The sequence below is a fragment of the Nuphar pumila genome, chromosome 16 (assembly GCF_984573655.1).
Source record: "Nuphar pumila chromosome 16, dmNupPumi1.hap1.1, whole genome shotgun sequence".
In the NCBI taxonomy this organism is placed as follows: domain Eukaryota; kingdom Viridiplantae; phylum Streptophyta; class Magnoliopsida; order Nymphaeales; family Nymphaeaceae; genus Nuphar; species Nuphar pumila.
In genome coordinates, this window is record NC_143264.1 from 27063405 (window position 1) to 27079355 (window position 15951).

General features: G+C 36.7%; 1 pseudogene across 1 annotated transcript; it reads left to right on the forward strand.

Annotated features, from left to right (window-relative positions):
- The first annotated feature begins 10512 nt into the window (after positions 1-10512).
- LOC149813123 (presenilin-like protein At2g29900 pseudogene) lies at positions 10513-11556 on the forward strand (annotated as a pseudogene). The gene is made up of 2 exons (XR_016428361.1): positions 10513-10797; positions 10835-11556. The product of XR_016428361.1 is annotated as a presenilin-like protein At2g29900 pseudogene (transcript).
- The last annotated feature ends 4395 nt before the right edge of the window (positions 11557-15951 follow it).

Genomic DNA, 15951 nt, shown 5'->3' on the forward strand with positions numbered 1-15951 from the left:
ATAAAAAGTTTGTATGTTGGCATAATAGTACATCATGCTTAATTAAAAGGTTATGACATAGTTGTTGCACATACATGTGCATATGTGAAATTTATAGTTGTAACATGTAAATGATGGCATGAGCATTCCTATGTTTTAAATGAAATGATTTATTAATAAAAACATGCATTGACAGGTAAGTGCAAAATTAATGAAAATATGCATTGATAGTCATATGCAAACTTAATGAAAACATGCATCTACAAGTAAATGCATATTCAAAAGAAAACATTGCATTGATAGTTATGTATACACTTGATGAACTTATGCATTGATATGCATATGCATATTAAAAAAGAAGCATGCATTAACAGGGTATGTACACTTAAGAAAATTATGCTTTGATATGAATATGTGTTTGCAATGCAAGTATACAATTGACATGAGTATGTGTAATGAATGGAAGTATGAAGTTGATTTAAAGATGAGCATTAAATGAAAGATTGTATTTGTCACTAACATATGAAATAAAATAAAACATGCATATGAATATTTTTGTATCATGTGCATAATTAAAGATTTGCATATATGAATGTGCATTTGGAAGGCATGTAATTTATATATGACATATTTATAAGGTTTTTGCATATGGTGAATCAATGATCAATATGAATTATTGTAGGCCTGGAGAGCCTTGAGCTTTAGTTTGCTCTTGATTTACTTGTTTAAATGCATCGCAAAAATCACATTAATATTTTGCACTGTTTTATGCTTTTCTGCGGGCGGTGGTCCTGTGATGGTTCTCGTAGAAGAATATGTGAGTTATTGTCTTTGTTTGCATGCTGAATTACAAATTAAAGAAATGAGATAATAATAATCTAATAAAAATAAAAGAACAATGTAATATATATTCTGAGATCTCCCATTGAAAGAATGAGAATCTTAGAGTTTCAGTTTTGGGGGACCACGAGGATACAAAAACTATATGTGCTTTATTGATTACCCCTGAACCCGATATTGAGATTCTTTCTCTTAGCCATGATTTTAGGGAGTTTTCGCCACTTTGTCTGGGGATGATGTGTAGACACAACTGTTGTTTTGGTATACCAAAAAAGTGGCACTTGTGGATGGGTGATCCCTGGTGTCCCTGACATTAGATGGGTGGTCTAATGTTCTGAAGGTTGTTTTGGTCGAGAGCTAAGTTTGGAACCCAGTAATAAAATACAAATTATGTGCTAAGCTACCCTGAAAACTTAACTTGACCTTGGAGATTTTACTCATTTGGTGTATCCGCGGGCAACGATAATTAAAAAGAGAAACTTAAATTATCTGCATTTAATAGGGACATGCATATGAAAAAAAAAATCTAATAAGAGGTAATAATTTACTCATGCATTGTACTGAAGCCATGCATATTCCTGCTATGCATTAAATCATGCATGTTTACCTGTTTTCCTAACTATTAAATGTTGGTGAATGCATACTATTGTTCCGTAATGCATGTTAAATGATTGTATTGCTTAAATTGTGATCACTGTTATTTATTAAATATTTTTTTATGCTTAATAATTATCTCTAATGCATGAATGCTTAATCGAATTATGAATTTGTCATAATTGCATACCTCTAAGTTATTGCATGAATCTTATCTATATTTTTTATGCTCATTTATTTCATTAAAGGGATTCATGCACAGAATTCCTCATATTTCTGACACACCTACTTTTATGGTTTTCACAACCGTAGGGGATCAGTGAAGCGACTCACTTTTAGAAGAGCTATGAGTGCTACACGTTTGCTAAACAACTTCACAGATGGACAGCGTGACTCTGCTTTTCTTTATTTTTTTCTTACATTTAATTGTCTATGCACTCTGATTTCTAATGCAATTGTCTCGTGACTATTATTTCTTAATTAATAAAATTTAGTTTGTTATGGTTTGGATGATAAGTGTAAGATCCCTTGTGGTTGGTTGAGTTATCCAATGGTGAGTGGAACTGTAAAGACCCCGGGTCTCTGGAAATATTTTTGCAATGGTTCTTACATTTTTTTTTTTGCATTTTTCAGTGGTATGAGTTGGGGCCGTTACACATAGAGTGACATGAATATTATTGCATTTGAATCTTGAATGTGGTTGCATGTTTGTATTGGTACGATTAACAAAAGAGTTAATTAAGAAATCAAAATAAAATTAATTCTGTTGGGGCTTATTGAGAGAGTAAGCATGATACTGACGATTATGTAGGATATTTGGCTTAGCACAAAAAGTTGTTTTTGTCCTCCATCCACAAGACCAGTAACTGAGAGAACTATCATGATTTGTTCACGGTGTGGTAGGTAAGACTCATGAGGAAAATCTGATATATCGGGATTGCAGGAGTTGAGAACTCTCTATAAAATTATATTCCCTCTCTGGATTATGTACAGTTAGGGCATCAAGGAGGTTAATAAGATACAATTATTTAAAACTAGATGGTGAATTGCATACAGATAGAACATGTCATGCACCATTTAAGCAAGAAAATGATAATTAAAGATAAGAACTTATTCATGCATGAAGCACTCACAATAGTAAAATGGTAAGTTCATATATATTGTGTGTGTTCATGCATTTTGTAAATGTTTATGCATATGCATAATTAGTATTGATGCAAAACTTAGCATGAATGGATGCACATATAACTGACCTGTTATTTTAATTATTAGCATGATTTTTATGTTATTGATTGCTCATATGTGTGTTACGTGAGTGATATATGAGGTTGTGTTTGAATGTGTTCTGATATTATACATTTATTGAAAGTATGTTATTTTCTATCAAGCTTTCATGAGTTTGACCCATTTTACTTTCAGGTAAATTATAATATGCAATTGCAGAGTGGATGCAAAATGCTTTGGCAGCATCGAGAGCCAATCTTTTCCTTTCTCGGGGATAGTTTTGAAAAAATAATTATTGATATCAAAATACTTTGATATGTATTTTAAATTATTAAAATTGAATTAAATCTTAATGTTCACATTTTAATTCAGTTATGATGATTGATTGTACTGTAAGCTACCTAGAATATTTAACTCAAAGAAAAAGTGTTGTTTTCACTGTTTAAAAAAAAAATCTTTGAAATTTTAGGGTTAAAATTTTGGGGCGTTACAAGAAGTAATTTATCATTCAAACATTCAACAACATCATGCTAAATCAAATATTAAAAAATACATGAAATTATTGCTGAATAGTAAAGGATGCATAAAACAATACACATGCATGAATAACTTCTTAAGTTATTTATAAAAGTTGTTTTCACATACATGTCTCTACTAAATGCACATAAATTTAATTTTCATTTTTTCTTAGAAACCTGTGGATACTCAAACTGGGTAAAGTTCTCGAGGTTAAAGGTAGTTTTCAGTTATAGCTTCACACATAATTTTTGTTTTAATTATTGGGTCCCACACTTGTTCCCTGATCGATATCAAGAATCCTCACCTTCCTTCATAACATTAGGAATCTTCACCTAATATTGGGACATTAATGAAAATCCTCAACCATTGACGTCACTTTCTTGGTATATCAATAACTATAGCTAAGTGAACAACATCACCCATAGGCAAAGTGGTTGAAAGCTTCCTAAAACCGTGGCCGAGAACATGAACCTCACATCGGGTTCTTGAGGACAACAATTATACATAAAGTTTTAGTATCTTCATGATCTCTCATAATCGTCATCCAAAAATTTTACACTATAAAAGGGATATCAAGAAAGAACATTATTACACTGTTTAGTCTCTTTTACCATTTTAATCAATTATAAGTTCTTTATACAAGAACAGTTATGCAAATCCATATGCAATAATAATTTCGAACCCTTGCCATAACAATTCAACAATGTAATTAATTTTAAAAAAATTATTTTACAAGGCATAAACAATTTCAATAGCACATGAGCAACACATGCTTCTAACTTACATAGGCTCCACAATGGTTCACATACAACCACTAATAAATATAAAAAATAATTCATGTCATTGTCAAATTTCAGTGAACATAAAACACACTCAGTTACACAAATTTATGTTCACAATACATATTCACAACATAAAAAGAATGTGTATTTGACTAGGCACATATACATGTATATAAAAAACTTGCAGACTTATCCAATTATAATCAGATTTATGCATATGATTAGTAGATTACAAACTATTAAATTATGATCAAGTTTATGATCAACAAACATGTATGTTTTATTTAAGATCAGATTTATGCATATGATCAATAGACTGCAAACATCTATTTATGATCAGTTTTATGCATATGATCAACAAACTGCAAACATCTATTTATGATTAGTTTTATGCATATGATCAATAGACTATGATAAGGTTTATACATGTAATAATCAGCAAACTATCTATTTATGGTCAATTTTATGCATATGATCAGCAGACTAGGATCAGGTTTATGCATATGAACGGCCGACAACAACCATAGCTACCTATCATCAGGTTCATACATATGATCGGGTGACAACAACGTATATACACTTATGCACATGATCGGCTGACAACAACCATAGCTACTTATGATAAGGTTTATGCATATGATCGGGCACAAATTTCTATACCTTCTCTAAATGCAGTCCTTGGCATAGAGGGGAAAATATAGGGCTCCTCTGCAACAACAGACCCTTGGAACTATGTGGCATGAAACTGAAGTCCTTATCTGGGTGAACCAAGCAGGACCTCGTGACTTAAAACAGCCAAAACTGATCAACCGAGTAGTCGAAACATCTCCTATACTGTCTTGACTGCTAGTTACATGTGATAGGCTTGCTAAAGATGTCTCCTTAAAGAATGGGAGCAGCAGCTCCGAGGGGAGGTCCCTTGAGTTCTAGACAGGTGACCATCCAGGAGTGGCCCCCACCATCAGACTGCAGTAAGTTATAACACTTGGCATATACTATATTGTTTCAGTTTTCTTGATGCTGCACCAATTACATGGGAGCTCATTCTTCATCAGCACTGTGTCTGTATTGTCACCGAACCTCATCAGTTAACTATATGTATGGTATGCTCTTACCACATTATGAATGTCATACAGTACATACTCAGGTTAGATATCATACCCATGGAACCAATACAGTTAGAGATTATTAAATAGAATATGCTACATATATTGAATTTTGGATATAATAAAATTTTTGATACTGATCAAATGCAAACTTAGACATTCTAGATGATAATCACAAGAATCTTCTGCCTATATTATGTAATATGATTATATTAAATTTGATCATACCAATAATCGGAGCCACCATTATGCTCAAGAATCCAGTATAAAGTCCAAGTTATTCATTGCTCCATACCATCTCTCATATGCTTTTGCTGGTGCCGAGTAATTTGTTGCCCCCACAATGACACAAGTGTTGAACACCATTAAAAAAATTTGTGTTCTTCACAATAGAATTGCAATACACTTGTTTTCAGCAGTAAAGCTTGTAGTGATCTATGTCACAGGGACATACCATTTTGGCTGCGTGTCCCTGGTGACATAAGCAAACATGTGCGGACATGCTGATTTTGAAACGGTTTTCTTGATTATTTTTTAATAATATTTCAATAAAATTGTATTTTTAAATATTAAATTATCAAAAAATTTATTGCTAAAAAATATTTCAATTTTTTGTTTCCTCATTTCCCATATATGAAAAAAAATCCAAACTTAAGAGTCAATTCCTATGTCCTTTTTTTTTCCATATTTTGCCTTGGGGAGACCGCATCCGTGACTGTTGGCGTCACTAGCCCGACGACATAAAATGCCAGGGTTAGGACGCTCACTCCCCTGGGCCTATGCTGGGTTTTGGTTTACACAAGGGGGTAGCGTGCATGGGAGTCAAACCCCAACTGCTCGTCTGATAGCTGAGGCCCACTCCTACTATGCTAACCCCTTTGGGGTCACATCTCATGTCCTGGAGTCCACGAATCTTTGTGACATATATATATATATATATATATATATATATATATATATATAGGTAGTAATTCCAATATATCATGGAAAATCTTTGTGACGAGAGATTTTAGCATTTACCAAAATATCACAATTTTCTCCATAGCATATATTCTTTCTTGTTCGAAAAATATTGCAAGGTTTGTCACTAAAGTTGCATGTGGTTTCTATGTATAGACCTGTTTGTCTACTTGCTCTTTTGCTTACTTTGCAGCATCCCGATTGTAGCAAAAGGAGACACTTTCACACTCAAAACAGAGTTGTACCTTATGGGCACAACTTCTAGGCTTCCTTTCAGCAGTGCAAATGCTTCCACACTGATAAGATTGTTCGTCAGTGGAGATCTAATCGATGTCTGTTTCTGCTTCAAGAGTTATGATCATGGGCAAGCTACAGGAATTCGATTGATAACAGAGAAGTTATAACTTCCTCAGACATCAATTCTCGAAGCCTCTGCACACAAAAAAGGAAAACTGACTCGGTCCCCTCTACGCTCAGCAAAACTACTTGAGAGATCAGTGAACTCACCATTGCCTATTGTATGTATAAAGTACCCCAAAAAAACAATAATGTGTTAAAAGGGATGCAACTACTAAATTATGGTATCAGTTTGTAAGATGAAAATAAAGTTGGCTTGCTAAGATTTGCTCTTAAAATCTTTAATTTAATGCCTCTTGTATAAAAAAGTTGAGGATAACCTGCATCAATTTGCTTAGTCGAATGAGATAGATAGATAGATAGTTGCAAAGTCTTGGGTTCGAACGCCATGGGTCATTTATTTGGTACCTCCCAAGGAGCGGGAATTGCCATGCATTAATGCTTCTCGATCGGGGCGGGGGCTTAGAATTTGTCATGGTCATGCACCGTACAGTGCGGGCAAGATGCCAAAACTAGCTTGAGCTTCTTTTAAAATGAGTTCCATTTATCATCATTCCCTTTGGTCATACTACTCCTAAGATCTCATTGTTGTAAGTTGTTTTGATTAAATCTGACCTTATAGATGTAACTTATAGGGTTTATATAGTAATTAACAACTAAAAACACCAAAATTTTATGACTTGAAATACCATATTTTCATCAAGAAACATGTTTCAAGGGTCGATTCCTATTAAATTGACCATGCTAAATCTATCGACAGGGACAAATTTGATTGAAACGATGATATCTAGTAGCGGTATTGCAAGGGTGGTATGACAAAAGGCTATGAGTTTGGGGATAACCGGGACCCGCATGGGCTCCTTTTAAGCTCAGCCCACTGGTCGATCTAAGGTAATCTAGCTTGGGTGCAACCCGACCTTGTTATAAACGATCTGAGTTTGGCTTGGTTCTTGATGGAGACTTTTTTTTTTCCAATGAATCAATGGACTGGCCTGCCAACCCCTGGGTTGGGGTTGGGGTACACCCAACCTCATTTTATAGACAGACAAGGTTTTAGCTCGAGCTTTATCGCACGTATGCCAACACTATGGTCCCTAGTCTCTCATAGTACCCGATGCATTAATTGAGGCCAATGACTTAATTGAGATTTCAAACCAGAGTTGGATGTTCACCTGGACCAACAATCGGATAAGTGGATCAATACTATATATTATTAGGTTTTCATCAATAGATGTTATTTAGAGATCTTGGGTAACCAGATTTCCCTTAAGCTGGAGTCGAGAACTACCTCAGATCATAATACCCTCGTCACCAGACCATGGATGTTTTTCATTTTTCCATGCCATGGTGAATGGGCACCAGAGAGAAGAATAACATTAATTTCAAGGCTAGTGGTGGATGGGGCAGGCAGAAGTTTTCCAATCCACTTGTCAAGTGTACATTTCCAAGGCCTCTTATCTGATAAAGGTGCAGACTGTCAAGGTCTTTTTACCGACCTTGCGATGCCTAGGATGCGGATTAGGCAAGCCTATAGAACTACTAGGGACACGACAAGACGGCGGAGACATTGTCACTCTCTTCACCGATGGTTAAACCGGGAGAGAATGAGATGTTGACGATGTCAATAGTGTCTGATGAGGAGGTCAGGGAAGCCATCTCTAGTTCAGATGGAGATAGAACCCTGACGGTTTTCCAAGATGCTTTTACCAGCATTTTTTGGAACATCTTAAGGGTGGGGCGTTTGTCTCACCATTAAGGAGTTATTTGTCAAGGGTAAATGTAAATTGGTGCGTCGAGTCAACCAAACTTATAAAGTGCTCATTCCAAAGAGAGTGGGTGCTAATAGTCTATCGGATTTTCTACCAATCTCCCTGTGCATTTTTTTTTTTTTTTTTGTATAAAGCCATATCCAAAATCATGGCCATTAGGATGCGGCCTATTCTTACTAGAGTTATTTCTCATGACCCCGGGCACCTTGTTGCATGATTCAAGACATCTTGCTTGCTCATTGAGGTGATTGATTATCTTCAAAGTCAAAGTTATGCAGTGGTTTGCATGAAAATTGATCTCGCCAAGACTTCTGATCGGGGTCAATTGGTTCTTATTGCATAAAGCCTTGAGTCAGCTTGGTTTTCAGCCGGAGTGGATAGACCACATGATGTTGTGTTTTCACCATAAAATCAACAATACTAGTGAATGGTATGCTCGGTGATAGGGGTGCATGCGAACCGAGTTCAAGCCGAGCCTAGGCTGTTCAAACTCGGCTCGCTCAACAACACCCTTGTTCATGCTTGGCTCAAGCTCGGAGCTCGCCGAGCTGGAACAGCCTTGTCCAGACTTGACTCGGTTTTGAGTGCCAGTCAGAGTCAAGTTTTACCAGAGTTAAAAAAAAAAAAAATTATCATTCACTTTTGAAGAGGTGAGATATTATGCCCAACCTGAAAAGTTGTAATGGCAGAATATTTGATACCATGACCTTTCAAAGAAAAGTCAAAAGCCTAACCATTAGAAAAGCACTTACTACTGTTTATATGTTTGCAAACATATTTTATATATACTATCTTTATGAGCTGTACGAGGTTTATCAAGTTTAGTGGCTTGATCATGCTCGGCTCATTTATGTTGATCGAGCCTAGACTTGTGTACAAGCTTGACTCATTTATTTTCATGGATGAACTTGAGAACAGCTCAAGCTAGCTTGGTTTTTTTTTTCCTACCCAGTGATATGTCCCATAAATAGTTGGAGCTACGACGAGGGATCCGTTGTCGCCCTATTTGTTCCTCTCTATCATGGAATGTCTTATTCAAAGGTTGGATTTTGCAATGAGTAATAGAGAGATTGAAGTTCTCAAATTCCAAAATTGCAGGATTTGCACTCACTCTTTAGTTTACGCACATGATGCAATTTTCATCATGTACCTGTATTTGAGGTTTAAGGTTATCTTAGAGGAATTTAAAGGTCCTGTTGGGCTCTCAATCAAACCCTCTAAATCCATCCTTCTCCTAGTTAACACCCTAGAGGACCATGCCGTTCATTTGCGTAACATCTTGTAGACACTTCAATTTTGAGTCATTTTACGTCCGAGTCATGCGAAAATTTAGCATTTTTACTCTATTTCAAAGTTATGCTAATTTAAAATTTATTTTTTTATCTTTAAAATTGCATCATCAAGGTTCTTGCTCAAAATCCATTAATCTAGAGGAGTTTAGCTTTGAAATAAGTAAAAAATCAAGTCAATCCAATATCAGATTCAAAAGTTATAGTATTTGTTGAGTAAAATTTTTATTTTTTAAGTAAGGTACAATTCAATTGCATTTTGACACTATTGTATTTTAATAATCAAAATGATCAAATTTGATTTTTTATTTAAAAGATGAAGTAAAGTAGATGATTATAAATTTTCAACGCTTTAAAAATTACTTCAAAAGAACCAAAACAAGTTAACTTATCAAGCTTGTTTTAACTATTTTTGCTAACTATAATCCATGTGTCGTTAAAAAAATATAAACATATGAATTATTTCACTTTTGAACGTGTGGTTAAGAGAGTTATCTCAATCAAACTCTTACTGCCATGTGATGTCCCAAATGCTTCACAATCATTTTCAAACGACCAGCTATGCCTTTGAGAGAGAGAAAGAGAGACGAAATAATGTGACCCGTCTACAATGTACATGTCATTGACAGACATCCACTAAGAGAGAGAGAGAACCATGGAGACCTCCCCAACTCACAACAGGAGCGTCCTGGACGGCCTGGGTGAAGAAATCATCCGAATAGTCTCCATCTGCATGTTCCTCGTCGTCGTCGTCGTCACCATCCTCAATTCCTCATCCTCACCACCATCATCATCCATAGCCACCCTCATCTACACCGACACCACCTCAGACTCCCTCTGAGACCAAATCAAAGGTGCCATCTTGAACGCTCTAGCCTTTGTTCTCGTTGTCACCATTGCCACCTTCCTCCTCGTCCTCCTCTTCTACTTTAGATGCACGAAACTCCTCAAATTCTACATGGGCTTCTGCGCTTTTGTGATTTTGGACTTCTTGGGTGGTGAGGTTTTCATCTTCTTAATCGAGCATTTCAGTTTCCCTGTTGATTGCATCACTTTCTGTATTGTCCTATTCAATTTCATCATTGTTGGTGTCATGTCTGTGTTCATGTTCAATATGCCAATTTTTATCACACAGAGCTATTTGGTTGTTATTGGAATGTTGGTGGCCTATTGGTTCACTATGTTGCCTGAATGGACCACTTGGGCAGTGTTGGTAGCCATTTCTGTCTATGACTTGACTGCTGTGTTGCTCCCTGTTGGGCCTCTGAGGCTCTTGGTGGACCTTGCCATTGCAAGGGATGGAGATATCCCTACTTTAGTATACGAAGCCCGTCCGGTTAATGGTAGCGGTTCTGAGGAGCTATTGTTCAAGGGGATTGTCGAGATCCCCCTGTAGGAGAGCGGATGGAGGGTAGGCGAGTGTGGAAGCAGAGGGGAAATGTTGGTACTGGGTTACATTACATCCCGCTGTTGGTGATCTCTTATCAAGTGGTGGTGATGGGGAGAATTCTTCAGAATTGAATCGGCGACTGCTTCCTGCCAACAAATCCAATCAGGAGGGGAATATGGAGACGAGATTGACTATCAGTGATGTTGTTCGAATTCCCGGTGGTTCTTCTGTTAATTCATCTGTTACGGATGAATCGGCTACCTTGCTCGAGCAACAAAGAGTAGCCGATGATTTGGAGAGTAGGATTGCGAGTAATTTACCAGCAGGGGAGGATGAAGGCATCGGGTTGGGTTCGTCTGGGGCTATTAAGTTGGGTCTAGGTGATTTTGTATTCTTCAGCGTACTGGTTGTCCGGGCAGCAATGTATGATTTCATGACTGTGTATGCTTGTTACCTTGCTATCATCGCAGGCCTTGGTGTCACTTTGATGCTCTTAGCTTTTTACAAGAAAGCGTTACCTGCTCTCCCTGTATCTATATTGCTTGGGATAGTGTTCTATTTCTTGAGACGCCTCTTGCTAGAAGCTTTTGTATTTGAATGTTCATCCAACCAGCTCTTATTCTAGATAGTCAAATGGTTGGCATTTCAAATTTTCAATTGTATATCATCAAGCATTGCTTTTATATTTTGGATATTGTAATTGTTATCTTTGCCCATTTAGTTCCCTATCAACTAATTAAATTCAGCCAATGGATTTGTCAAGTTATTCTTCCTTATGCTGCTTTCTGTTTCTTTTTAGTTTGATAATTTCATTTTTTTAGTGTTACTTAAATGAAATATAGTTCATAAAACATTAGCCCGGAAATGCATATTTGAAAAGAAAAAGTGGTATGTATTCATCAGAATGATGATGACTGTTTTGGTGAGTATCGCTGCATAACCGCATAACTGTGGAGTAATGAAACATTTGTGGATATTATTTAGAACTTTTGTGCTTTTGCAGTGGGATGCCTGTGTTAAAGTATGCCTATATATATTCTCAATATAAAGAATATATATATATATATATATATATATATATATATATATATATATATATATATATATATATATATATCAGGTGTGATGGATGGCCCATGGTTGCCAGTTGAGGAAGCGGGAAGCGAGGCACTTTCAAAATTTTAGGAAGCGGGAAGCGTGGGACGACTTAGGAGCGAATTAGGAATCGTCTCGGAAGCGACCTAGTAAGCGAACCGGAAGCGACCTAGGAAGCGAGGGAGAAACGAAAAAAGAGAATAAATAAATAAAAATAAAATAAAAAATACAAAAAAATTGAAAAAAATGGGGGAAGCAAGGGGGGAAGCACACTTTCCATAAAAGGGAAACACATTTCCCATAAAAGGAAAGCGCACTTCCCAAAAAATGGCGCTTCCCTGCACGTTTTGGAAGCGTGACGCTTTGCGCTTTCGAAACGCGCTTCCCCATTTACCTAGGTGTTTCTGGTAACTCTGGGATGACAAAAAAAATGCTGAAAAAACCACATTTTTTTTGCATTTTTGGCTTTAGGAGCGGGCCCTTCAGCGGTCAAAAATCTGTCACTAAAGGCCCCAACAGAAACTGGGGCCTTTAGTGAGTGGTTTTTGACCATCGCTAAAGGTCCCAGTTTCCACTGGGGCCTTTAGTGAGCGGTTTTTGACCATCGCTAAAGGTCCCAGTTTCCACTGGGACCTTTAGCAGCAGTCAAAACTATCGCTAAAAGTCCAAAACGTGTTTTTGCGCGTTTTGGCACTGATCATCCATCAAGGCCCACTAGTCCCGCTGGTATGCGTAGCTACCACTTTTTCTATATATATATATTTATTGTAATAAGTAAAGCTCAACATGGGCATTTTGGTCATTTTTTTTGTTTTCTTATATTTGTAATTCCTTTGGTATTGAGGGGCTCTATGGTAAACTGCCATAGAGTCGTTGGGAAACATGAGATAGCTCTCAACGGTTATAAATATAGCTCTTGGAAGCTCCCAAGGCCTCTTGTCTCTCATGTTGTTTGTGTATAAATAGGGACACATTGTCCTCATTCATGTTATACTTTTTGCTAAGCATATTATCAATAAAATACTATATTTTTTTTATATTTGTTGTAAGCCCTTGTAGGCTTTTTATATTGTCCCTAGTGGACTTGTGATTATGTATATTGAATTATGTTTTTATATGCTCTTAGTTGGATCGTATTTATCTTTCGCTCATTTCATTACATGGTATCATAGCCATAGTACTCTTGATCTTGTGGAGAGTGGTCATAAAGTGTTTGTGTTTGTGAGAAATCATCCAAAAGTGTTCGTGTGTTCGTGGTGCTTGCAAGTGAACATATTCTTCCACACTTTCTCTTTCTCCCTCTTTCTCATTCAAAATGGAGTATGACCACAAAATTGATCTCTATTTCAAACTCAATAGTACCAAGCCTCCGCTATGGAGAACAACCTCAAAGGAACTTTGAGGATATGTGATGGGCATGATTTCCGAGCCTCAACATAAGCTCATCAAACTAGAAGGAGGTCATGAAAAGGCTCTAGAAGAAGATGCTCAAACTAATGCTATTGAAGATCATTAATCAAAAGTAGAAGATTGGGAGAGTAACCATGCTAAGATTCTTGCATGGTTTATGAGTAACGTTAAAATGAAAATTTGTGCTAATATTGCTAAGATTCTTTCATGGTGTATGTTGTTTGTTGATGATATTGTTTTGATTGATGAGTCTAGAGCTGGGGTTAATGCTAAGTTAGAATTATGGAGACAAACATTGGAAGCAAGAGGTTTTAAGTTGAGTAAGAGTAAGACAAAATATATGGAATGTCGGTTTAGTCAACAACGAAGTAGTGATGGGAGTGTAGTGAAGCTTGGTGAGCAAGAAATATCGGTGGATGATTGTTTCAAATATTTGGGATCTATCATTCAAAAGTATGGAGAAATTGATGGAGATGTAAATCATAAGATAAAGGTTGGGTGGATGAAATGGAAAAGTGCAACTGGAGTGTTGTGCGTTCGTAGAATGCCATTGTGGTTGAAGGGAAAGTTTTATAGGACGACTATTAGGCCCGCTTTACTATATGGTACGGAATGTTGGGCGGCCAAGAGACATCATATTAAAAAAATGAGTGTAGCTGAGATGCGTATGCTTAGATGGATGTGTGGAAATACAATAAAAGATAAGATTCGGAACGAAGAGATACGTAAGAAGGTAGGCGTTGCACCCATTGAAAATAAGATGAGAGAGAATCATTTACGGTGGTTTGGACATATTCGGCGAAGGCCTAATGATGCTCCAGTTAGAAGGATGGAGAAATGGGAAAGTATATTAGTTAAAAGTGGTCGGGGTAGGCTTAGGAAGACTTAGATGGAGATGATAGGAAAGGATATGAATGCTTTGAACCTCATCGAGGACATGGCATTGGATAGAAATGATTGAAGGAGAAGGATTCATGTGAAAGACCCAAAATGATTTTCTTTGTTGGTTCATATCGCCGACCCCAATTGTTTTGGGGTGAAGGCGTAATTATTGTTGTTGTTGTATTGCTAAATTTAGAAAAACAAATGAAGCTTGGTTGTTCATGAAATGCATGTACACTAAAAAACATCTTATAAGACAATATTACTTGCAAAAGAAAATTATAACAACCAAGCACGGTGTAACGACCCCAAATTATACCTTTAGAAAATGCGGAATATATATTTTTTTTCAATGCGGAAACCTTCCCAGAGATCTGGGGTCCTCACAGTTCCAATTTCCATTGGATAACCCAATCACCACAAACGAACTTGCAACCATCATCCATAAGAACCAAAACGATTTCTTTATTTATGAGTAAGAGTAAATTGTAGCGACAATGTTTTATTCGACTGAAAGTAAAGTAACAACTGAAAAAACAAACAAGAAGGATTGAAGAAAGAGCCACTATGTCCCCTGCTGAAGCTGACAAGCCCAAGTATGACTCTCATCTATCCCCAGTAGTAGTCCAACCTCACTGTTCACCATATCCTGTGAAAAACCAACAAAGTAGGGTGTCAGAACCGAAATTCTGAGCACAACTACTTCTAAAGAAACCAGGTGAGACAAAGAACATGGATAAGATTTCATGTAATGATTTGAGTGAGTGCAGATATAAAAATTTGCAGAATCTAAATAACCATTCATGCAACCAGTTACATATGCTAAGCATAAAGAAACAGTAAGGCATGAGCATAGACAAAAACTAAGTAATAAGATCTTTCAGCATGCTTCTTAGGAAGTAAATAACATACACCCACCATTCTATCATGATTTATAAAACAATTCAATTATGCATGATCTAGTGCATTGCAGGAAAATGCATGATTATGTTCAATGCATGATTCATTTTTTGTTATCTTTCATTTAAGTTTCATATTTTCATATGCATGCCCTATTAAATGCACGCAACTTTAAGTTCCTCTTTTTAATTACCGTGGCCTGCGGATACACCAAACGAGTACAATCCCCAAGGTCAAGTAGGTTCCCAGGGTAGCTTAACACACAATTTGTATTTTATTACTAGGTTCCAACTTAGCCCTCGACCGAATCACCTTTGGAACATTAGACCTCCACATCTAATGTCGGGGACACAAGAGACACTCTACGCCCACAAGTGTCACTTCCTTGGTACCATAAACAATAGCTGTGTCAAACACACCACTCCCGGGTAAAGTGGCAGACTCTCCCTAAAACCGTGGCCAGGAGAAAGAACCTCAATATCGGGTTCAGGGGACAAAATTACAGCACACGGAGTTTTTGTATCCTCACAGTCTCCCCAAGACCGGATCTCTAAGATTCTCATACTCCAGATGAGATATCCCAGAATATATATTACACTGTTTTATTATATTTTTATTAAAGTTAATTCTTTAAGTTTGCAACACCATATGCAAAAGTAAAGTGAAAACCCGCATCCTCCCTTGTGAGGACCCTTACGGGACTCCAACCCGTATAAACAACTAGAACAGTGTAGTAATGTGCCAAACCATCTTATGTGGTTTAAGTGATGCAGTTCAAAAATATATATGAAAGAAACTCAACCCACGGCTCTCTCGGCCGATGATGGTCCATTTAGGCCATCAATGCATCACATA